We start from the raw sequence: 25,379 nt of genomic DNA, 5'->3' as shown, positions 1-25,379 counted from the left end.
CGTATTTTACTTCGCGCTTCAAAGGCGTCAGTCGTGTGAATTAGGCAGAAAAGCGTTTTTTCAATGCAACTCTGCTTCCGAAGTTTAGCTGGACCCCCAGTCGCGCTTCATCGTGCTCCTCCATTGACTTTACATGTAAACCTGAAGCTCTGGTCGCATCTATCGCGTTCGGTGTGTACGCACCGTAACAGTCTTCACATTTCACAGTATGTAGATATTAACACAAATTTGTCAGAGTAATAACTTTGTTTTATTTAATTTCTCTCCCCAGAAATACATCACGAAGGTGTTGGTAAATTCACTAAAGAACAAGGCCCAAGACAAAAGTCAGGCAGCATTGAATGTGAAAAAGCCTAGAAGAGCAGAAGTCAATTACTGTCCGCAGTATCCAAAAGGAGAAACCACTGACAGCCTGGAAAAAGAGAGAATTGCACTGCTTTCAGAGGTTCAGAAGAGAAACAATGACAATATAGTGACAATGAAAATGCAGAAGACGTTTTCGTACAGAAGGCAAGAAGTTATTCAAGGACAGCCCTTTATTGCAGATTTTAAAAGCAGATGGCCAGCTCTGTTCACCGAGAAAGAGGTGCATGTCCTATATGTCAAACTTTTAGAGTGTGTTTATGGTTGACCAGTTATTTCTTGCTTCACTAATATTGACATAACATAGTGATAAAACAGCTAATAATTCCTGGTATGTCCTTCCTCTGGTGCATATTGTAAGTGCATTGTTCATGTTTTTCAGATTGACAAGGAATTCCTGCGCATATCGACAGTATCTAGATTCTTTTATGAGCTAGACTTGTACACTCCACGCATGATGGAGCTCTTTCGAGGCAAAGGTGGGGTGGCTGGCAGAAAAATGAGACACATCATCGTGGCCATCTCCAAGGTGGGTTAGATCTGTGCTTAAGAACTTTTTATGCCCATAATCTGGCAATTTTATGAGCAAAGATATCTATACATATGGTAGGCAAAAGTGCTAAGAGGTTTTCATATTTTATACAAATTATATAAGCATCAGTCTTACATTAATAAGTAATTGATAAAATTGTATGGTTAATTTTGATCAAAAAGACCCCCCCCCAAAAAAAAACAAAACAAAAACAAAAACAAAAAAACATTAGTGTTTAGTTGCCTCATTTTGTGTCTGATTTGGTTTGGACAGATGTTTCGAGGTGGCTGTAGCTCAGGTGGTAGAGCAGGTCAGCTACTAACCAGAAGCTTGGCGGTTTGGTCCCAAGCTCCTCCAGGCTGCATGCCAAATATCCTTGAGCAAGATACTAACCCCAAGTTGCTCACCGATGCATTCATCGGAGTGTGAATGTGTATGAATGTTAGACAGTAAGCACTAAACCCGGTGACACCAGTGTCAGGCAGCCTCGCCTCTGTCAGTGCGCCCCAGGGTGGCTGTGGCTACAATGTAGCTGCCATCACCAGTGTGTGAATGGGTGGATGACTGGATATGTAAAGTGCTTTGGGGTCCTTAGGGACCAGTAAAGTGCTATATAAATACAGGCTATTTAAACAGTTTCGAAAAAGTGATTAGGTGAATGAATTGTTGTATAAAGGCAGCTTTGAGTGCTCAGAGTAGAAAAACGCTATATCAGAACCAGTCTATTTACCATGTGGCCTTTTGGACTCTTCCAAACTAAGTATTCCTTTTTCAAACTGCTGCCTAAAAGCTAAATATTGTCATTATGGATTCCCTTTTTTCTTAGGATGACACAATACATGCAAGACGAGCATGCATCCTGAAGTCCTTGTGTGTCTACCTGAATGAAGACCATGAGAAACTTGTGAAGGAATATACGGTCAGTTACATTCACAAGTTGTTCTGTGTTATGTAATTTGCTCCAGGAGTTATGGGTAATTTCGATATATGAAATGGTAAAATGTGACACCACGTGTGAATAAAAGATATTGCAATTGGTCCTTGTTTTGTTGAATTCCTTTTTTTTTTTCATATCTAGACTCAAACAAATGTATTATTATATTTTACGTCACAGAACACTGAGGCCAACACTGAAGCCATGGAACAAACTGTGATGGGAGTGTATGTCATACATCAGGAGGGTGCGGAGCCTGGAGATGACCCAGAGAACATCGGTGTCCTGATTGAAGGCATGGAGGTTCTCACTGGTTTGAGGAGCATTGCAATTGAAGAACTACACCAGTCATCCATCCTCACTTGCACATAACATATTGCACTTGTGCACTTGTGATGAGATGCAGCTCCTCATCTCGCCTTTATCTTATGTCCTCCAGATTGATCTATGTTATGTGTCGCTAATGTAAATGTATGTCAGGTTTTTGTTTATGCTTCACTTTTTATTTTGTGCTTTTATTGACAGGGATTAAGATCAGGAATTCTTCTTTTGTTTTCAATTGATGAGCAGTTTTCAAGATCAATCCGTTTTAGATTTCAGCTAGAAAAATGACTGAACCTGTTGGTGACTTGGTGTAATTAACATGAGACTGGAAGTGGGGTGTGAGGTTAACAAAGCCTGGTTACTGACAGTTACACAACAACATGTGTTTCAAAGCTTTACAATATTAGAGAGGGACAGTGGGAGGGCAAGGCAACCGTGTGCTGTGACCGGTTATAAATGAAAGGATAAAGAAGACGGAGAAGATGAGCATAGGGAGAGCACAAACAACAAGCCATAAAAAGAAAAAGTCTATGAGTGAATCACAACTGTGACTGAACTTCAGAAAAGTATTATAGAGATGGGCAGGGGCTTTAAAAGGCTACAAAAGTGTTTCTAAAGTCCTGGGTGTTCATTTGTCGTCCATTACACAAATGGAGGAAATTCAGGACTCCTGCTACTCTTCCCAGGAGTGGGCGTTCTGCAAAGATCACACCAAGAGCATAACTTGCAATCCTGATAGAGGTGAAAAAGAAATTTTTGCAACTTGCTAAAAATCTTTGCTCGTGTGTCATTTATAAAAACATTATAGCAGGTCTGAAGTTTGCAAAGAACAACTTAGATGTTCTTTAGCACTTCTGTGACAATGTTGTGTGGACAGATAAGGCAAAACTGAGCTATATGGCAAACAGACAGAACCTTATATTTAATGGAACAAGGACATTGCTCATCAACACCAAAACCTCATCTCAACTGGCACAAGTTGGGCGATTAAGTTGTGGTAAGTGGTAAAGCTGATTGGTTGTTGGAAGTTTTACTTAGTAGTTACGCTGCTGCTGTTCAAAAGTTCAAAAAGACTTTAAACTTACAGTTTATAGACCAAATGTCTACAAAGCAGAGATTTGCCTTTCCAGAGCTGATTTCACTAAGCAGTGTATAAGACTTTTCTCTTTCATTAAAAACACAACTTTCTCACCCTCTTGATTTGAACTATGGACATGTTGTCCCTGTTTAGTTTTCGCATATTTGTTTCCTGTTTTATTATCAGAGAATTCAATTCAGTTTTATTTATACAGCACCAAATCACAACAACAGTCACCTCAAGGTGCTTTATATTGTAAGGTAGACCCTACAATAATACATACAGAGAAAACCCAACAATCATATGACCCCCTATGAGCAAGCACTTTGGCGACAGTGGGAAGGAAAAACTCCCTTTTAACAGGAAGAAACCTCCAGCAGAACTAGGCTCAGGGAGGGGCGGGGCCATCTGCTGCGATCAAGATAAAAGACTGTGGAAGAGAGACAGAGGTTAATAATCCAGCCTGGAAGTAATAAATGCATGAACTAGTTTTTCAGCATCACTCTGAGACAGGATATTTCTAATTTTACAGATGTTGCACAAATGGAAGAAAGCAGTCTTACATATTAAACACACATATTAAACATATGTGTTTAATATGTGCGTTGAAGGACATGTCCTGGTCAAAAATTACTCCAAGGTTCCTCACAGTGTTACTGGAGGCCAAGGTAATGCCATCCAGAGTAAGAATCTGGTTAGATACCATATTTCTAAGATTTTCAGGGCCGAGTACAATAACCTCAGTTTGATCTGAATTAAGAAGCAGAAAGTTAGCGGCCATCCAGGTCTTTATGTCTTTAAGACATTCCTGCAGTTTAACTCATTGGTGTGTGTTATCTGGCTTCATGGACAGATAGAGCTGGGTGGGAAACCCACAGATAATTGGAACTATGGCACGAAACCGCTTCCAAGACATCATGCAACACCTACGCTTTAGCGTGATGTCTTGGAAGCGGTTTCGTGCCATAGTTCCAATTATCTGTGGGTTTCCCAGGTTTGCTGACCAGCAGTCATTTAGAGATGGAACCCTGTTAACCCCCCGCAAGATGACAATTGCAATAAATGCCATTAGTTCAGGGAGGTCCATGAACCAATGAACATGCTCCATGCACCACTCAGCAGGCCATTTGTAAATATGTGTACAAATGGTTGGTTTTTTGTACTGTTTTTATCAATAAATTTCAGCAACAAAGGACATACACCCATGTGTGTTGATTTCTCCCTAAGATGGCAAACTGAAACACTCCAAGTTGGTGACTTTTGGAGATTTATTTCCCTGGATGATTGAGAATGCATCAAGATGAAACACAAAAGGAAGTTCACAGCTTTTAGAAGCTCCCCCACCCCCTCAATCACACACCCCCAATCCCCTCCCTCCAGAATTCCCAGTTAACAACCTAATATACATATGAATGACTAGCCAATTTAGCTTCCACTTGGCTGAAGCTAAAGCTTAGCTAAAAGCCTACCAGCCATTTGGCTGTTCTCCGGGTTTTAAAGGTAGAAAAGTGAAATGGCTGCTCTCCGGGAGTTTAAGTTTAGGGGACGGTTGGCAACTTAGCAGCATGGAGACCTCCCAATCCTCGCTAGCGCTACGCATTATGGGGATACCAGAGAATGCAGAGGGTCCACGGCCAATGCAATCCATCACCAAACTACTTTTTGATGTGCTTGGGGTGAGCAACTTCGAGAGGCCGCCATCGGTGGATAGAGCCCACAGGAGTTTAGCTCCTAAACCAGCAGATGGCAACAACAGATCACGTACATTCATTGTCAGACTCCACCACTTCCAAACCAGAGAGCTGATCCTACGCCTCGCCAAACAGAAGGGCCCGCTCCTATTCAACGGATCGAGATTCCACATATTTCCTGACTACAGCCCAGAAGTCAACAAACGACGCGCAGCCTTCTCCGAGTCCAAAAGAAAAGCTCCACACTGCAAAGGTCAAGTTCGGTCTCTTCTACCCAGCCACTCTGCAATTCACACACAACAGGAAACGCGTGAGGTTTAATGACTCTGCAGAGGCGTTGACCCACATTAATAATAATATCACTGTTGATAACGAACGCCCCGCTTCACACGCTGCAGAGATTGGTGTCTGAGGTAATGGTAACGATCGGGTTAATTACATTGAAAATGACTTCAGAGAAGGTGTCATCACTAGATATGGCTATTCTGTTGTCACGGCAGAATTTTGAAGTTTTTGGGGGGAGATAGCCTTCTTTTTTTTTTCTTTTTTTTTTTGCTGGAAAACCTGGCTATTTTATTTGTAACCTACAGCACTTTTAAACAGAAGCTGACTTGAAATGCTTTAGAGACAGGCATGTTTACAGTCCAGGGCTAAAAAAAAAACCCAGTTTCAAAACACGTGGAAAGCTGAAAGGTCTGTTTTGTTGTGTTAACTTATTATTGTGAAAATTAGAACCATTAAAATTTGTTCAAAATTTGCTAAATTAAAAGTTGATATCAGTATTGGTATCAGGATTACTGGCCCTGTGTTTGCTTGGAATCAGATCGATACCAAAGTTTGCATTATTGCACGACACTGCTTTGCTTGTCCTGCTTTGCCTTAATATGTTTATGTTATGTCTTATGAATGTGTTTTTTTTTTTGTTTTTTTTTTGTTTTTTTGCCTGTCCCGTTTGGCTCTTTTGCCGTCAGAATTGTTGTCTAAAGGCAAAGAAAGATGCCCAACGGATTTACTTTACCAAATTGACCATCCCAGCCTTGCCGTAATGGTCCATTTGATTCACCTTTTATTGTTTATTTTATTTTCACTTGCTAAATACGGGACAGACTTGACTGGGGGAAAGAAGGGGAGAAAGAAAGAGGGAAAGAAAAACAACTGAGAAGAGGGACGGGGGAGAAGGGCAAAAGACAAAAACCAACAGAATGAGCAGAAAAAAAAAGAAGAAAAAAAATGCATATATCAATCACCTGGGTCACCTGCTGAGAAAGAAAAAAGAAAACAAGCAGAAGAGAACAAGAGTAATAGAATAAACAACATCACAATGATATATGGGAATATGACAGTAAATACTAAATATTAAACATTATTGTGCAGCACATAAGATCAACAGAACACAGTGTGCTTTGAGGTAGGAGCCAAAAAGGGTGTAGTTTGTGGGTGTGATCACCCGTGTGTACACCTGTGAGCATGGACGCGCTTGTTTTTTTAAAAGGTTCCTTCATGTAACGATCTGCTAGAGGGTGTGGGGGGGCCACAGCCCCGTCCTCCAGGGCATGAAGCAGGTATGGAGGAGATCAAAACTCCAGACATCCAGAGGCCCCCAGAACACAAGAGACCAAGGAAGCCCAACAGAGGGGCAGCCGCGCCACTGTCCCAGAAAGAGCTGAGGAGAGTCCCAGATGAGGGCTCACTCAGCAGCCGCGGAGCAGAAGCCAGGGGGGGTTGCAGTGACGCGCCCGTGAGCTCCGCCGGCAGCCAGCTGTGCCTGAGTGACCGAGCCCCAGGCCGAGAGGCCGGGGGCACCCCACCTCCGAAGTGGCCCGAGCGAGCCCCAGGCTCCAAGCCCCGATAAGCGGCCGCCAAGGAGTGAGCCGGTGTGTACCTGGACGCCCACCCCCAGACACAAAGAACCACCAACGCACCGATGTCTGAGGGAGTCCGCCACTGGCAGGGGAAGTGGTGGTGGGGGGAGATAGCCTTCTTAAGGGTTTATGTGTTATATGTTGTTGTGGGGATAGGTTAATTGGTTAATCCAAATTGTCACTAGGTGTGAATGTGAGTGTGAATGGTTGTCTGTCCCTGTGTGTTAGCCCTGCGACAGACTGGCGACCTGTCCAGGGTGTACCCCGCCTCTCGCCCTATGACAGCTCGGATAGGCTCCAGCACCCCCCGCGACCCTGAAAAGGATAAGCGGAAGCGAATGGATGGATGTTGTTTTGGTTTGGTATTTGTTCTGTATTCACTGTGTGCACCTACTCTGCTTTTTTATCATTTAAATCGGGCAAACGTCTATATTTTTGAATTGCATAGTTCTGACACAGAGTAAATTGGATCTTGTCCCAGATAATTATGACGTAAAAATTATAAGTTGGAATGGAAAGGTTCTTGATGCCGAAAAGGCGTTCGATCAGATTGAGTGGGATTATCTTTTTCACACACTTTGTAGGTTTGGTTTTGGTCCCAACTTTATTCATTGTATCAAGCTCATTTACACTAATCCGACTGCTTCAGTCTATACCAATGGTATCTCATCAGAGCCCTTTCCTCTTCACAGAGGGACCAAGCAGGGGGATCCAGTGAGTCCATTGCTTTTTCTTTTAGCTATAGAGCCACTTGCAATAGCTCCTAGAAACAATAATAGTATACAAGGTATCTCACGTGGTGGCATAACTCACACTGTCTCACTGTATGCGGACGATTTGTTGTTATATGTATCAAATCCAATCACATCTACCCCTGAAATCCTCAGAGTCTTACAGGAATTTGGAAGCATATCTGAATACCGTCCAAAGACATGCAGCTTGTGGGGATAGGTTAATTGGATAATCCAAATTGTCACTAGGTGTGAATGAATTTCCCCACGGGGATCAATAAAGTATACATTATTATTATTAACAATGACTGGCTGGGTAGAGTTCAAGACACTCCTTAATACAATTCAAAGTGTTACACAGGTTACATTTCTCAAAAGCTAAACTAGCAAAAATATTTCCAAACATAGACCCATCGTGTAATAGAAGTAAACAGACTCCTGCTACTTCCCTTCATATGTTTTGGTCCTGTCTGAAAATTGCTCCTTTCTGGTCATCATTTATTGAAGTCATCTCTAAAGCCCATGCCTATAACATCTCGCCTTCCCCCTTGGTGGCAATTTTTGGTTGTTTCTCTGGTATAGTGACTTCTGTTTCCCCCGTCTTTATGATTTGTGGGGATTGTTGTTTTGTGGCTATCTGTAAAATAATACAAATGTTCTGTATGATAATTGGAAAACTACAAATAAAGTGTTTAAAAAAAAGTTCTGCATTATTTTTTTTCCTTACCTCAGGTTCCATAATTCAATAGACAAAAAAATATGCAACTCATTAACAGACAGACTGATAGCACAAGCACAGGTTGTGTCATGGTTCTTAAGATCTGGAGAGGTTGTGGTGTATATTTTTGTCTTCGCCCCTCCCACCAGGGTGGAAATGGGCCTTGATTCCCCACCTCTGAACCTGCCCTCAGCACACACCTGTGGCTCATTTACACTGATGGTGGCAGACTACTTAAGTGGTAAGAGAGGCTGCTTCCTTGCTGGATTGTTATACTACCTAGCATCAGTGTAGCCTAGCCTTTTGAGTATTCCTTGTAATTTCCTAGAGCTTCCTCCTGTTGTTTTCTCTCTGTGCACAGGCCTTCTAGATTCCCTGCCGTCTGGATTCCTGTGGATGTGTGTGAGTGAGCATGAGCATTCTGGATTGGACGGTCTGAGTGAGTTGTGGATTGAGTTGAAGAGGAGTGTGTGCGCACCTGCCTTGGACCTTCCCTCCCCTTCGGAACCCCCTTTACCCCCTGGAGCCCCGTGTTATCTGCCTCACTGTATATATCCTCACTTGGTGCCACATTGTAAATAAATCCCTCACCTTTTCACTAAACGTGAGAGTCCTGCGAGTGAGTCCTCTGTCTAATAATCTGTGACAGGTTGTTACTGATAATAACAACAAACAAAAAGTGTTTTATACATGCCTTAATCGGAGTATGGCAATACAGACAAAGGGGAAACAGCAACAACCTTAACCCTCTGATTATCTTTAGTTTAAGATAAGCAGTTAGGGATGAACATTGTGTGCTGGCTTTGGTGATGAAAGTGTCACAGTCTGGCGAGAGCAGACTGTATGTATTGTGAAGAGTGGACCCAAAATGCAGACACCAAGGAACTTGGATCAAAACTTGAGTAACAAAAAGCGAGCCGTTTAATGAGGCTGGCAGAAAAGGTACAAATAACGGGCAAGGCAAACAGAAATAAAACTAACATTAACCTAAACTGGGAGAACTAAACAAACAACATGGAAAAACCTGGACATGAAACCTAGAAACATGGCATGGAGAACATGGCGTGAACAACAGACGACCTGACAAACACACACTGAAAACAGAGGACTTAAATACACAGGAGGTGATTAGGGGAAGTGGAGACACATGAGGAAACAGCTGGCACACATGAACATAATGACGTCACAGTGGGAGAGTAAAACTGAACATGATGAACACAGAACACCAGACCTCTTCACAATAAAACAGGAAACATAATGAGACATAGACATGACAACCCGAACTTGACAACGTAAGACACAGACATGAAACGCATGAAGAGCAGGGGAGATTTAACATGGTTGGAAACACGAGGGGAAAATAATAACTAGAAACACTTAGGCATAATAATACAAACTTGATAACAAATGACACGCAGCATGAAACACGAAGGTTGAGGGGAAACTTAAATACAGGGGAAGAAAACACAAGGAGTCTAATAACCAAATGAACTTAGATAACCTAATGAACAAAATAAACTCAAACTTAAAACGCTGGGTCAAAAGACCCAGGATCATGACAGAGCCCCCCCTTCAAGGGCGGATTCCAGACGCCCAAAACCATGAACAAAGAAAAGAAGCAGCAAGAAAACAAACATGAAACAAAATCAACACAACCCACCCAGGGCGGGCGGTGGGGGTCCAGGACGGAGGGCCAGAAACAAAACAAAGAAACCGAAGCACTCAGTCCAAACACAAGGGCTAAAGAGTCCGAGACCCTGTTTCAGGAAGGTGACCATGATCTTGGCAGAAAAGGAGTTCATGGCACAGTAGTTCAGGTGGCCGACGTGGAGGCCGATGGCACAGTAGTCCATAGTTCAAGGGTTCAGGGGGCCGGCCATGTGGAAGGTGGCAGTGGAGAAGCAAGCATGGCTGGCCACACTCGGGAGGCTTGGCTGGCGGCCGGCGGCAGTGTGGACGTGGACGAGACCTGTCGGGTGGCTTGGCTGGCGGGACGAGCAGAGGCGTGGCGTCGACCACTGGCTGGGTCGTGGCAGGCGAGACGAGCACAGGCAGAGGCCGAAGACTCTGACGAGGCCGAAGACTCTGACGAGGCCGAAGACTCTGACGAGGCCGAAGACTCTGACGAGGCCGAAGACTCTGACGAGGCCGAAGACTCTGACGAGGCCGAAGACTCTGACGAGGCGGCTGACGAAGCACAGGCTGGAGCTGCGGCTGACGAAGCACAGGCTGGAGCTGCGGCTGACGAAGCACAGGCTGGAGCTGCGGCTGACGAAGCACAGGCTGGAGCTGGTCCTGGCGTAGCAGAGGCAGAACCAGGTGACAGTGAGGCAGCCACAGGTGGTGAAGCAGAAGGTGGCCAGACGGGCTCCTCAGGCCCTCCAGCTGACGAAGCACGAGGCTGGACGGGCTCCTCGGGCCCGCCAGCAGACGAAGCACGAGGCTGGACGGGCTCCTCGGGCCCGCCAGCAGACGAAGCACGAGGCTGGACGGGCTCCTCGGGCCCGCCAGCTGACGTGGCATGAGGCTGGACGGGCTCCTCGGGCCCTCCAGCTGACGCTGAAATAGGCTGCACAAACTCCAACTCAGCCCCTGGCTCCAACCTGGCCTGGATCTCGGTCCCACAGTGGCTTAGCTGAGCCTCATGGCTAGCACTTCCAGTGCAAAATGTCTTATAATTTGGCTTCTTGGAAGCAAAGTTCATAGCATGATCAATACACTGGGATGCTAGGTAGTTGTGCAGAGGGATAAGATATTCCGTGGAAGACTTGGCTGGTGATTTTTCAGTCTTAGTCATTTCATAAACATGCCCATGAACCTTTAAGGCAGTGTTTGTTCCAATATTGTCCTTAGAAAAAACGCGTGGATTCAGGATACAATCACCCACCTCATGTTGCTGTGAGCCGTGGTGACGACCTGGACGCCGCCTCCTCCTGGAAGCGGTGGTTGTGGAGGCCGGCGCCGCTACAGCTGAGGTGAATGTAGCACTGGAAGCAGCCACCGGTTGAGGTGAGGGAAACGCAGCACTTCCCTGCTGCAGTGGCGACATGGACATGGAGACAGGTGAGAGACTGAATAAGCCGACTCTTACTCCTGTAGCCGGTGAAGGAAGAGCTGCATCACCGCAGGGCTGGTGTGATTCAGCCTGCACACTGGGCACCTGCTCAGACGATGATGGTGAGGCAGAGGAGATCGTGGCTGTAGCAAACTTCTTTAAATCTGCAGGCAGGCAGTCCATAAAACCTGGGTTAGCCGTGGCTATCCGGGTCAACTGAGCCCGAATAGCCTCCTTCTCCTCCCCCTGCTTCCCTGCACAGGAGATAATCCAAAGTCCACGAAGCTGTGTAACACGAATCTTGAATTCAAAAAAGTCACTGAAATAAATGTCCGCTGGGTCCAGCATGGTCAGGTCGTTCTGTCACAGTCTGGCGAGAGCAGACTGTATGTATTGTGAAGAGTGGACCCAAAATGCAGACACCAAGGAACTTGGATCAAAACTTGAGTAACAAAAAGCGAGCCGTTTAATGAGGCTGGCAGAAAAGGTACAAATAACGGGCAAGGCAAACAGAAATAAAACTAACATTAACCTAAACTGGGAGAACTAAACAAACAACATGGAAAAACCTGGACATGAAACCTAGAAACATGGCATGGAGAACATGGCGTGAACAACAGACGACCTGACAAACACACACTGAAAACAGAGGACTTAAATACACAGGAGGTGATTAGGGGAAGTGGAGACACATGAGGAAACAGCTGGCACACATGAACATAATGACGTCACAGTGGGAGAGTAAAACTGAACATGATGAACACAGAACACCAGACCTCTTCACAATAAAACAGGAAACATAATGAGACATAGACATGACAACCCGAACTTGACAACGTAAGACACAGACATGAAACGCATGAAGAGCAGGGGAGATTTAACATGGTTGGAAACACGAGGGGAAAATAATAACTAGAAACACTTAGGCATAATAATACAAACTTGATAACAAATGACACGCAGCATGAAACACGAAGGTTGAGGGGAAACTTAAATACAGGGGAAGAAAACACAAGGAGTCTAATAACCAAATGAACTTAGATAACCTAATGAACAAAATAAACTCAAACTTAAAACGCTGGGTCAAAAGACCCAGGATCATGACAGAAAGTGAGAAATAATTGAACAACATCAGGCAGAAGATTTATCTGAACTCTTTTGTTCTGAGGGATGGCATTGTTTCAATTCACTTCTTTGAAATCAGGAATGCTTTAAAGCTCAACATGACTTCTTGAAAAGAAGAAATAACGAAGAATTGCGAGAAGTTTTGATGCAGTATTGGTGGACTTCTAGTTGAAGGTTTCAGGGGTCAATTGGGGGTCAATTACAACATTAATTGAAACAAGATGCTTTATTGACAGGTAAAGGCCCTGCAATCATACAAAGAAAAGAGGGAAAAGCACAACAATCACCTGAGTAACCTGAGTTACCTAAGTAACTGTAAGAAGATGATGGATTAATCAAGTTCTTCCCCTTGTCCAATTCAGGGTTGTGGGGTGCACAACACCACCATCCTGCACTGCTTTTATCATTGATTGACCTCTAACAATCCACAGATAGTGGTAGCACCAAGCTGCCTGTGTGCATATTGAAAAATCTGAAGTATGGAAAGAAAAACAATGTTAAAGCAAGCATGATGTCATTGACAGTTCTTTGATCAACAACTTCACACATACCGACTGTCCTATTAAAAAAAATGCACCATTATAATTTGTGCATGAAGTAAAATAACTCATTTATGTTTAATAAGTAGCCACAGTCATAAAGAATGACGTTTCCATACCTGGGTAACAATGACTGGCTCTGCTGCTGTTGGCAAACAGGGTGCCAGTAGAAATTGTAAAGGGGAAATGTGTGTTGAAAGGCAGCAAGAGAGAAGGAAAGGCAGGAGTGTGGAGTCTTAAAATGTAGGGACTGTGATTGGTAAAGAGAGAGAACTGGGTGACATCATCTGCAAAATGAAGCTAGATGTATTATGTGTGGTGGAGACCAGGTGGGAACCAAAGCCAGGAGCATTAGAGGTGGATTCAAGCTGTTTTACCATGGAGTAGATGGGAAGACAAATGGAATAGGGGTAATCTTATAGGAAAAGTATGTGAAGAGTTATGGAAGTGAAGAGAGTGTCAAACAGGATCATAAGCTGAAGCTGAAACTGAAGGTGTGACGTTAAATGTCATATGTCAGTGCATATGCCCCACAAGTTGGATCGTAGTTAGACGAGAGAGAGGAATTCTGGACTTAGTTAGATGAAGTTATAGAGAGTGTCCCTGGGGAGAGAGATTGGTGTTTGAAGAATACTTCAGGGAACTTGTAGCTGAAGGGAACAGAGATGATGAGGTGTGGGAAAGGTATAGCGTAAAGGAAAGAAACGCAAGAAAGAAGGTAGTGGAAAGGCCTGTAGTGAGCAGATACCTTATGAAGAGAGAGGAATAGAACAGGAGGACAGAAGGTACAATCTGAAAGAGATAGGAGACTGCAAGGTGGTGTCAGGGGAGAATGTAGATAGACAGCATAGAATTGCAGTGTGCAGCATGACTATTGAAATCAAGAAGAGGAAGCCAGTGAAGACAGAAGCAAGGATTACACGGTGGAAGCTGAAGAAGGAAGAAAACTTGAAAGGCTCTGGATGGTAGACGAGTTAAATGTACCAGATGATTGGGAAAGTACAGGTGTAGTGCTGAGACGGTGATTGGCGTATCCTCTGTCTAGAGGACAACAAGACTTGGAATGAGCAAAGTATTTAAAGGAAGAGGCTGGCAAAGACAAAAAGTGGGATAGTCAGGAAGTTACAGTGAGTTAGCTATATTAGAACCCAGACACTAAGTAAAGTACATGTATAATTAGTGGAGCATTGATGGCAGACAGTTACTGAATGAGAAAGTGGAGAGGATTAGTAATTAGAAGGTGTATATGCAGTATATATGACTGACCACAGATATCGACTATGGATTGGTGCACTGGTTGGCTGGTACATGGATGACATCAAGCTGTAGAGTGAACGAGACATTGATTCACTGATCCACACCACGAGTGTATATGTAACCAACTTTAAGGTATAAAGGTGAATTACAGCACAATAATTACTTGGGCTCGTAATAAGACCCTGGCCAGAATCAGAAGACACCAAATTCGTGTGGAGCCAAAGTATTGAGCAGCAATAATGACCTGGACACAATGTTAACTTTTGAGTAGCCACTCTTGTATTGTTACAAGGTATAACAGGTATTTGTCCAATTAGTACAGATAAAGTATAAAATAAAATAAATAGTGTGCACACTCAAACAAAATAAAAGTACTCGTTGGGGCCCTTTAAGAATTTAGAGTTAAGCTGGTGATAGCCAACTTCAAAGGTCCTTGTGAGTGTAACTGGAATGTATGAGTGTGTGGTGTGTATCTTCTTTGGGGTAGATCGTCCTCAAAGTGGCTGGCTCGCCATCTATCACAACCAGAATATCGTCCTGGTCCTTGGACTTTTCTGTCCTCTCCAACAAACCTGACCTATAATCCAGGTCATAAAATGTACATTCTAATCAGTCTGTTTCAGATGCATTATTTAAGGTTAAAATGCAAAATCAAAATATTGCATCACCTCATATTCATTGCATCAACATCTTGAATCTTATCAAATCTCACAGTTCTGTTGTACAACATTCAATTCTCTATTCATGTAAACATTAATTAAACAATACTTATGGTAAGTAACCATTGACATTCAAAATACAATACACCATAACAAATTCAGAACTGTCTGCAAATAAGCAACAAAATATACATGTGAGTTCAGTTCAGAGGCATTAAAGCAGTGTGCTTAATTTCTCCACACTATAGGCCTATTCGTGAGAGAGAAATGCACTAAAAATGACCCCCTAGGTTACTTTAAACTCACAGTGAACTGACAAAAATTAGCTTTAGAGCGGCTAAGAACATGTTGCTCACCGTTGCTCTGTTTAACAAAAACCCAACACACACCGGTGTCGGAATTGCAGCAACTCTCTGGATGAAAGGTGAGTGGTTAGCCTGTGAGACACCGAGCTAGCATTAGCGTGATCACGATGGTAAGTCTCTACAAGTTTTTTTTCCTACCAAGGGCTCAGAGCAGAACTCGAGAAGATGTGGAGGGCGAAGGTAACAGTGGTCCCAGTGGTAATCGGAGCAATCGGTGCAGTGACCCCCAAGCTGGGCGAGTGGCTCCAGCAGATCCCAGGAACAACGGCTGAGTCCTAGGAAGAGCAAAGATACTGCACAGGAAACTCAGGCCTCTGATAGAGGGGCGAAAGGGAAATTTTATTTTTTCCATCAATATAAGTTTCTTCTTTTATAATAGGTCATAACATTCATAATACTATGGATTATTTTCTGTCCTTGTTTATGGAAAAAACTGTTTGTTTATTTATTTTAATCTTATTTTATGTTAAGACTGTCGATCAACAATGAACTACAATGATACAGAAATTAAGTGGCAAAAGCTTGTCCTCCTCCATGTGTCCTGCTTTTTTGGTCTACTTTTGTATAGACATTGCACCTGCTATACTGTACTGCAGCTCTTTTGTCATTACAGGTCTTGCATAAGTTTCTTTGTAAGATATTAAGTGATCGGAGGTCTAGACTAGAGACACTGTTATATACAAAGAATATCTCCACAAAGCACTGAAAGTGCTTTTAGTGAGCAACTTGTGATGCGTGTGTGAAACAAACAGATGCACTGAGGGCGAGAACTCTTGGCAGAAACTGAGTAAAAATGCTAAAGAAGTAAATAATTAGATGTTAAAAATACCAGCTACGCGTTGCTTTTTACACACTGTCTAAATTGATGTTACTGTTTGTTAACTTATAACTAAGATCATGAAGCTGAATCTGTGAATTATCACACACTCCTACCGGAGACTCACAACATTCAGCTTGGTCCTGTTATCTTTCACCCACTCGAGACTCTGAAAATGTGTCTCGAGCTGCGACTCTGGGAGAGGATCATTTTGATTTACAAAAACTTTATTTATTTTTATAGTCATGATAAAATTGTACTCAACAAAGTAATTGCTAAGATATAATAAGACAGTAAAAATGACCAAAGTAAGACGATTATTAAGTGTAGAAACAAAACATGGCCTGCTGGTTAATAAGAAAGTAACTCATTATATTTCCAGTGGAAATATTAATGTTTTTACTGTACTGTAACTGAAGTGCAGTTGCTCGTCACTTTTGCATTTAAAGACTATTAGTTGGTATGTTGCAGGGGTTAATTAATTTTTAAAAATCCTTTATGGGATCAATAAAGTATGCATCTAAATCACTAGTGTTCCCAATGTTTTCCACATTATTTATCACATTTATTTGCAATTTCTAGTTTGATACTGGTTGATAGTTTTCCAAAACACTGGATCAGCGCTGGCGTCTTGTCATCTTGTTAGAATGGGGTTTTAAAAAGAGTCAGAGAAATTGTTCAGTGTAAAACAAGAAGATGGTAAATGGCCTGCATTTGTATAGCGCTTTTCTAGTCCATAGGACCCCAAAGCGCTTTACACTACATTCAGTCATTCACCCATTCACACACTGGTGATGGCAGCTACATTGTAGCCACAGCTGCCCTGGGGCGCACTGACAGAGGCGAGGCTGCCGGACACTGGCGCCACCGGGCCCTCTGACCACCACCAGTAGGCAACACGGGGTTAGTATCTTGCCCAAGGATATTTGGCATGCAGCCAGGATGCAGCCTGGGATCGAACCACCGACCTTCTGATTAGGGGCTGACCTGCTCTGCCACCTGAGCTACAGCCACCCACATACAAGATACACAGGAGAAAAGAAAAAATCTAAATCGAAGGCCACCTGGTCGATGCACCAATCATCAAATTCAAGAAAATGATCTGCTTGGCATTTTAACAGCTATTCTATTGTTTTGCTGCTCTGCTCCGACATGTATCACTGCTGTTCTAGTGATGCATATTGGATAATTATGATATTTTTCTTTAATAATTGCAGTTTTCACTGTAGAAACAAATGAATTCATCACTACTTAGAGGAGTACATGGCCCAAGTTTGTGTCAGCCTAATTACAGCGCTGAAAAGAAAGCTGTGAATGTTCTTGTTTTCCATTTTCCTCCATTTTTCTATTCTTCTGGCACACACCCAGTGCCCGAATTATAATCAAACTGCAACACGGGGGAAAAAACGTTATCAATAAAAACTCCAACAACAACAATAATAATAACTATTATAATATTATTATTATTTTAAAAACAACATCAAGAAGTGGAGTATGGCAGACAGAGCTTGGCCAGCAGTGTCAGCAATCCCATCAATTCTGAATGGCAGGGGTTTCAGTGTTTAAATAAAGATTTTAAAAATCCCTTCCTACTCCTTATCTGGCTTCCACTCCCCCCCTCCAGTCCATCTTGCCTCGCATCCCAAATTCTACCCCACCCACAGTGATCAAACATAAACCCCCTGCTTCCTGTGAAATTATGTCTTTCTTAGCACATGAGCCATTTGAGAAATCATCCTGGATTATAAATAGAGTAAGAGTGAGCCTCTTTGTCTCTGATTAGCAGAGAGGAGAAGCACACAGATTCAGAATTACACTCATTTCTGCTTGTTGGGGCTAATGGTATGCTTTGGAAGCTGAAAACAGAGCAGCGGGGCATCGCTCTAATTTGTATCCTCTAAAGAAAATAAGAAAAGATGCATAGTTTAAAGAAAAAGATCGTTAAACAAAGGCACAGTATAAAGTTCGTCATGTTATTGAGGCATAAAAATATAATTTTCTAGATTCAGAATACAGTGCTTCTAATTAAATGTAAATTGGGTCACGCAGTTAAATGCCCAGTGTGCCTGTCTGACATAAAGGGCATTCTGTGGGCTGCGGGCAACAAACATAAAATGGATCAAAAATCCCAGTGTCAATCCATCCATGCATGCATTTCCCGTTGCTTATCTGAATTCAGGTTGTGGAGGCAACAGTGTAAGCACAGACCCCCACCCTCCTCTTCCCCAGCACCTCCTCCAGCTCATCTGGGGGGAACGCTGACATATTTCCAAGTCAGCTGAGAAACATCAGCTAATCACAGCATGTACATTAAGAAAATCTACTGGAGCTCTCAATAGAAATTATTTTGACTTGGATTCTTTTCCCCACTCTGAGGGGAATCTCACTTCAACTCCTGACTGCACTCATTTTCATTTTCAGAGGCAAAGTCACCCAATATAGTGCAGGTAATAGGAAATAAAGTTCTGTTTTATTTTCCTTCTTTTCGTCTGCTCATGTTCTACTTTAACCGACTCAAGCTGAGTACATCTGTTAGAATTAACATAGACTGAAATAAGGTTTTTATTCCAATCTTCTAATGTTATTTTATTATTACATTAATATAGCACAAGGTTACTGCCACTGGTAAGGGGAGTGGTGGGGGAAGACAGGCCTCCATACCATGGAGATGTCCCTAGAGGGGTGGCGTCTGATACCCGACCTGACATATAGACACAGATATACAGGCACACACAGATACAAACATCCATTCCCACCCTCATGCACACATATACAAATACTCAGCACTCACCCAAAGTGGAGACAGACATAAATAGACACTGTGCACACAATCACACTCCCCAAGCGTACTCTATACCCCAGGTCTAGGTACCCTCGGGGGGAAACTGCACCCAGACCCAGGTAGTGTTACCCTCTTCCCTGGGGTGGAGAGAAGCAGACCGCCTGCTCCGCAGCAGCATGTCATGGTCTGGGTGAGTCTGAGTAACTTTCCACAGCATCGGCTCTCCTCCACTGGGTGGAGCCCTACTTGCCCCTCCCCATTCCTCAGCTGCGGGCAATTATTGTGGCAGTATTTATGACCAGCGCACACAATGAGTCTTCCCCAGATTGTCTGCTAACCTCTGTTAGTTCACAGCGTCATGTTTCTGTGTATCTCTCAGTGTGCATTACTTACCTCTCTCTTCCTGTCTCCTAGTTGGCACCTGGAGTCATCATCCAAACCCTGCCATAGCCACCCTTCTGGATTCTGGTCAGCTGCTGCTTAATCCTTTTCATGCAAACTGCCATTCACACCTGCCTGCCTCCCTGTGCACCTGTAAAGGACTCAGTACTCGCCCAGACCTCGCCTCGCCTCCACCTCCAGCTTATCTCCGCCTGCGAACATGTAAGCCATTTCAGCTTATCAAACTGGGAAACTCTCACAACTCCTTGGACCGTTCTGATTATCCTCTCCTTCGTTTCAGTGCCCCTGGTCTGCCATAGTTTCCACCTGCCCCACTCCAACCCTCAGCAGTTTTTGTGACCTGACAGTTTCATGCTTAGCCTAAGCCCAGCACTTCACAGACACCACGCTTGTGCACAAAATTAAATCTTGTTTTTGTCTTGATTATCTAAGTTAGGAATTCTTGTAAATAAAAGTTTTGTTTTTGCAAATCACTTCATGCGATTGTGGTGGAGTGGGAAGAGGGAGGCAGCTGGAGATGGGGAGGGAAGGAAGGGCAAGTGGCCCCTCCCTGGGGCCAGGTCCTCCGCTGACCCCAGTAGGCACCCCCATGCCCTGGAACCCACCAGGGCAAGGGAGCCCAGGCCCATCCGGACCGAGGCCCAATTCAGCAGAGCCGCCCGGCCCCACAGAGCCTGGGGCAGCCCACCCGACTCCACCACAGAGAAAACTGCACCCACCCCGTCATCCACTCATCTTCCAGACTACACAAGACAATAGACGCCCAGGCTGAGATCTTCCTCCACCTCTCTTATATCTCCCCCACCTGCAGAGTGAGTTCCTGGAGAGAGGAGACCTCCTGCAAAGATGTAACAGCCTCCCCCGCCAGTTGAAGAGCCCCCCAGGTGGCTCGATGCACCGGCGGCACCCCGTGCCAGGGCTGAGCCCCCATACACCCACCCGCCCACACACCAACAAGGAGCCAAGCCCCCAAGTCCCACTCAGGGCCCCAGCCCAGAGACGGAGCACCCCCAGAACCTCACGCCATCCCGGAGCCACCCAGGGGCAGGCTACCAGGTCAGTAACCCACATCCGTCAGCACAGACCCTCCCCTAGCCCCGCTGCACGCAGCCACGAGGAAACCGTCACCTAAGAGCCAACAGAGCCTTTAATAGGACATGACCTCAACCCCGGGTTGAGCCCCCCATGGAGGACGCTCCTGGGGAACCCCCCGACACCCCAAGCCTGTCCCTACCCCCACACCAATCACAACAGTGAAGGCGGGACCAAACTATGACCCCCCCACCCCCACTAGGTGATGGAGCTGATCAAAGGAGCCCAGAGCAATTGATCTGATGTGGTGGCAGAGGCTGTATCAAGACTAATGTAATCTAATAGATAATTTCTATATTGGTTAGAATTAAGATTATTTTTATTTTTCCAGTTCATGAGGACTGTTTTCTTGGCTATGCATAGGGCAGTGAAAACCATATGGGCGATATTCTTTTCTGAAGTGACATTATCTAAGCTGCCCAACAAACACACTAAGGGGGAAGTTGGAATGTTACATTTCAGACACTTCGATAAGTCTTCACATATCTCGCGCCAAAACTTCTGAACTGGTGGACAGAACCAAAGAGCGTGGATATAATTGTCTGGTGAATTGGTTTGGCAGTGTGAGCAGTTGTTGGTAGACGTAAAGCTCTTGAACATCCGATGACCTGTATAGTGCACTCTATGTAATATTTTGTATTGAATTAATTGAAGACTGGGATTTCTAATTAGATGAAAGGTTTTTAAGCAAATCTGAGACCAGAAGTTTTGGTCTAAGTTAACTGATAGATCCGCTTCCCATTTTGCAATAGGAAGTGATATTGATTCATCTGTTTTAGAAAGCATTCTGTATATTTTGGAGAGTAATTTTGGGGTTTTAAGAGTAAGAAATTGAACCACACTTGGTGGTGTTTGTAGTTCAACTTGACCCGGTTTAAATTTCTTTTTTACTATGGATTTAATTTGTTGATATTCTAAAAATCTTTTCTTGTTGATCCCATATTGTGTAACTAGTCCGTCAAATGAAATAAATTCAGCTCTTTCTAATATATGTTCTAAATATTTGATTCCTTTATCACTCCAATCTGGAAAGTTTATCATATTATTGTTTTGTAATGTTCCAGATAGGTGTACGTTTGCATGGGATTAATGAAGACGCCGTCAATTTTAGAAACTCCCACCATGCTGTCAGAGAAGAGCTGATGTTGATGCTTTTAAAGAATTCATGTCGTTGGATATCTGAGCTGATAAATGGTAGGTCTGAGATCTCTAGATTATTGCAAAGTGCTTGTTCTACATCTAGCCAAGGTTCATCTGAGAAGGTATGTTTTAGCCATCCTGAGATAAATTGAAGCCTGTTGGCAAAGAAGTAGTGCTGAAATATAATATTATTCTAACTCAGACACAGTGTTAGCTTATAACTAGCTGCTGTTGTTTAGCCAATTCATGGCCAGCTCTCCAGATTAGAGGGTCACATGTGTAACCCTGATGATTATGTAAGTGTGTTTTATGCACATTTTCATGTGTTAGAGCCAGTGTTGGTCAAGTTACTTGAAAAAAGTAATCAGTAACTAATTACTTCCCCCAAAACGTAATCCCGTTAATTTACTGATTACTTATTTTCAAAAGTAATTAGTTACTTAGTTAATTGGTTACTTTTTAAAAACACGATTTACAACCTGAATAGGTAACAAAGCGATAGATCTTTCAGCCCAATTCTACTTTTTCTGCATAATCCATCATACAAAATGTAATCAAATGGAAAAGTCTTTTTAAAATTTGTTTTATTAGTTTTAATCTTTTAACTTTATGCATCAAGCAAAAATTTATTATATGCAACATTCTCTGACTGGAAGACATTTGTTTAACATTTAAACCTATTTTCTGCACATTCCAGCACATAAAATAAAATATTTTTGTGTTTACACTCAGTCTTTCAAATAGATGCAAGTGAAACACAGCAGAAAATAAATAAAATCAAAGACTCAGCAGTCCTGTTGCTCTATTTTCACCTGTAAAGCAGGGTTGCGGCAGGCGGAGGTTTGCTCTGGTGCGCTGCAGCGGTCAGTGGAAGGATCCGCGAGTTTCTCTGTGAATGTCACATTCCAGCGGCAGTGCACTCGGTGCTTGCTCGGACGTTTAGGGGTTTTTTTTCGCTGTAAAAAGAAGTTTTCTTCCCACGCACAGCGGACGCTAATGTTTTTGTCACTTTTTACGGAATCAAACTCAAAGTAAGGTCAGTACTTCCACGCTTTAAACGCTGCACGGTCACATGCTCTCCGCACTCGATATATGATCCATTGTTGATCTGCACACAGCTGTTGCCTCGAACGTCGCACTCGCTTACGTCGTTGTCATGAGACACTCTCGCAAAAAAAAAAAAATCACGGTTTTAGTAACGCAGTAACGCAGTGTGCTTACGGGAAAGAAATTATAATCTAATTACCTTTTTTGCAATAGTAATCCCTTACTTTACTCGTTACTTGAAAAAGGTAATCAGATTACTATGGCGTTATTTTTGTGCCACTATTCTGAGTGCACGTAAAAAAAGTTTGCAGGTGCAAGTGTTGTATTTTGAGGAGAAATTTATTTTGAGCGAAGAAAAGCTGAATTTGAGTGAACAAAATTCATTGCTGCGTGCAAAAAAATGTATTTCAGTGTTTGCTATTATACACACACACACCAGCAGCCCCTCTCGCTCAGTTTTTGCATTTGCGCTTGCAATGTGTTGCACGCTCAACCCTTTCTCTACACATTATTATTTGTGCCACAAGACCAGCCAATCACAGACTTGGATGCAAAAATATATGATTGGCTGTTCTGGTCTCCAATCAGCTCGAAATGATGAAATGCAATATCCCAGAATCCATTTGGTCCAAAGCTCAAACGAGGCAGTGGCAGAGGAACACAGAGTGGCAGAGTTTGAAATATTACTCTTTCTGGGTCACAAAATAAACTTTTAAGATATTTTCATGCGAGAATGGTGCTGTGTAAACTTCAAATACCTGCTCGATTCATCAAGACATCACATATTTGCATAAGTGCTCTAACGTTTTCGGAGATGCCTGTTACCCACCAGCTGACCGGGTGGTCACTCGGGTTAAACATAATATTGTTACGACCCGGCTCAAAAGCCGCAACATAAAAACGGAGATGGATAACAAAGTGTTAGTGTGAAGAGGCTTTAGCTTAAAATGGCATAGCAGGTTGGCTCAAATGGCTAGTACCACCAAGGCAAAGACTAGTGAGCTCCCTGGGAAGCTTGCCTCAGGTATGCTTTTATGCACACCTGACTAGGTGTGGCCAATTAGCACCAGCTGAAAACATTGAGGAGATTAGGGGCTACAGAGGGACGTAACAAATATAAAAGGCTGAACTGACAAAACCACCACCAGGTATTACAGGAAAAACCATAAAGCCTTTGAACTAAAACAAACGCTGTTGTGACAGTGATGTACACTGTGTCTTGTTGGTATATATGTATGATTTGTATCACCTTCATGTTTCCAAACCGACATCATGACCAGCAGCTTTACAGCTGTGGCTTCAGCAAACATCAGCTGATACTAGAAATTAATTTTTAAATAAATTAGAACAACAGCTGATCAAGCTTGAACGTGGTGCTGTTGTTGTTTAGCGCAACATCTGCTGGTTTCCTGTTTCTGGCGTAAAGTGGGAGATAAACAAACAAGACAGACGATCAGCTGATCATTGATCAGTTTCATGATTGAAGTAGCAAGAGGAGAGAGAGGGGAGAGAATGAGAGAAGAGACAGCTGTGCAACGTAAAGACAGAATAACTCCAGCTTTGTGTCTTTTTTTCATTCTAGCTGAAGTCCGGGATGAATCGCGTTCCTTTTCCTCTCAATACGGATGTATTGTAATTGGTCCAGCCCAGAGTTGATTATGACCAATTGGCTAATCCACCACCTTTCATTGTTTATACCGTTACAAAAACAAACATAAAAATGAAAAATCACCATCGGCCCACCGGGCAAATGTCCAGGGTGCCCAATGGCCAGTCCAGCTATGCGGTCAGCTGGTGGGTTACAGGCATCTCCGAAAACGTTAGAGCACTTATGCAAATATTTGGTGTCTTAATGAATCGAGCAGGTATTTGAAGTTTACACAGCACCATTCTCGCATGAAAATCTCTTAAAAGTTTATTTTGTGACCCAGAAAGAGTAATATTTCAAACTCCGCCACTCTGTGTTCTTCCGTCACTGCCTCGTTTGAGTTTGGGACGAAATGGATTCTGGGATATTGCATTTCGTCATTTCGAGCTGATTGGAGACCAGAACAGCCAATCAGATATTTTTGGCATCCAAGTCTGTGATTGGCTGGTCTTGTAGCAAAAATATAACGGTGTAGAGAAAGAGTTGAGCGCGCACGGGCAGAAATGTTGAGAGCGCGAGCAACACATTGCGAGCGAGCGCAAATGCAAAAACTGAGCGAGAGGGACTGCTGTTGTGTGTGTGTGTGTGTGTATAATAGCAAACACTGAAATACATTTTTTTGCACGCAGCAATGAATTTTGTTCACTCAAATTCAGCTTTTCTTCGCTCAAAATAAATTTCTCCTCAAAATACAACACTTGCACCTGCAAACTTTTTTTTTGTGCACTCAAATTTTTTTTACGTGCACTCAGAATAGTGGCACAAAAATAATGCCATAGATTACAGCCCATCTCTGGTTAGAGCCCTGACTTCAGTTCAGGACATAAGGCTTGAGGTGAGGGGAGAGAGGATCAGGTGAAAATGATGGAGCAGAAAGCAGTGGTGAAGGAGACCAATGAAGAAGAGGAAAAAGATGCATAAAATATACATGTACTAATGGTAAACAGTCATATGTGAAAAGAGCTATTTGTGATTTTTAAACATACAAGGTGTACTATGCATGTGGCTGGTCTCTAATGCAATTAGGGATGGGTATCGAAAACCGGTTCTTGTTGAGAACCGGTTCCCACTGTTTCAATTCCTTGGAATCGTTTGCCACTTTTATAAACGATTCCCTTATCGATTCCAGTCGCCCCGAATGACGTCATCACGTTGAGTAGCGTCTTTTACCCAGTAGGAAACACGGCGCCTGAGCGGCACAAACGCTCAAAAGTTTGG

At 43.2% G+C, this 25,379-nt stretch overlaps 1 pseudogene; it reads left to right on the top strand.

The window, feature by feature from the left end:
• Nucleotides 1-344: 344 nt before the first annotated feature.
• LOC146649069 (uncharacterized) overlaps nt 345-25,379 on the top strand; it is a 75,981-nt pseudogene continuing 50,946 nt past the window's right edge.

This window comes from Rhamphochromis longiceps, linkage group LG17 (genome assembly GCF_057381845.1).
Source record: "Rhamphochromis longiceps isolate RC_006_pf linkage group LG17, R_longiceps_female_GT1.1, whole genome shotgun sequence".
In the NCBI taxonomy this organism is placed as follows: domain Eukaryota; kingdom Metazoa; phylum Chordata; class Actinopteri; order Cichliformes; family Cichlidae; genus Rhamphochromis; species Rhamphochromis longiceps.
The sequence above is the reverse complement of the archived record's forward strand: the minus strand, read 5'-3'. Positions and strand labels throughout refer to the sequence as shown.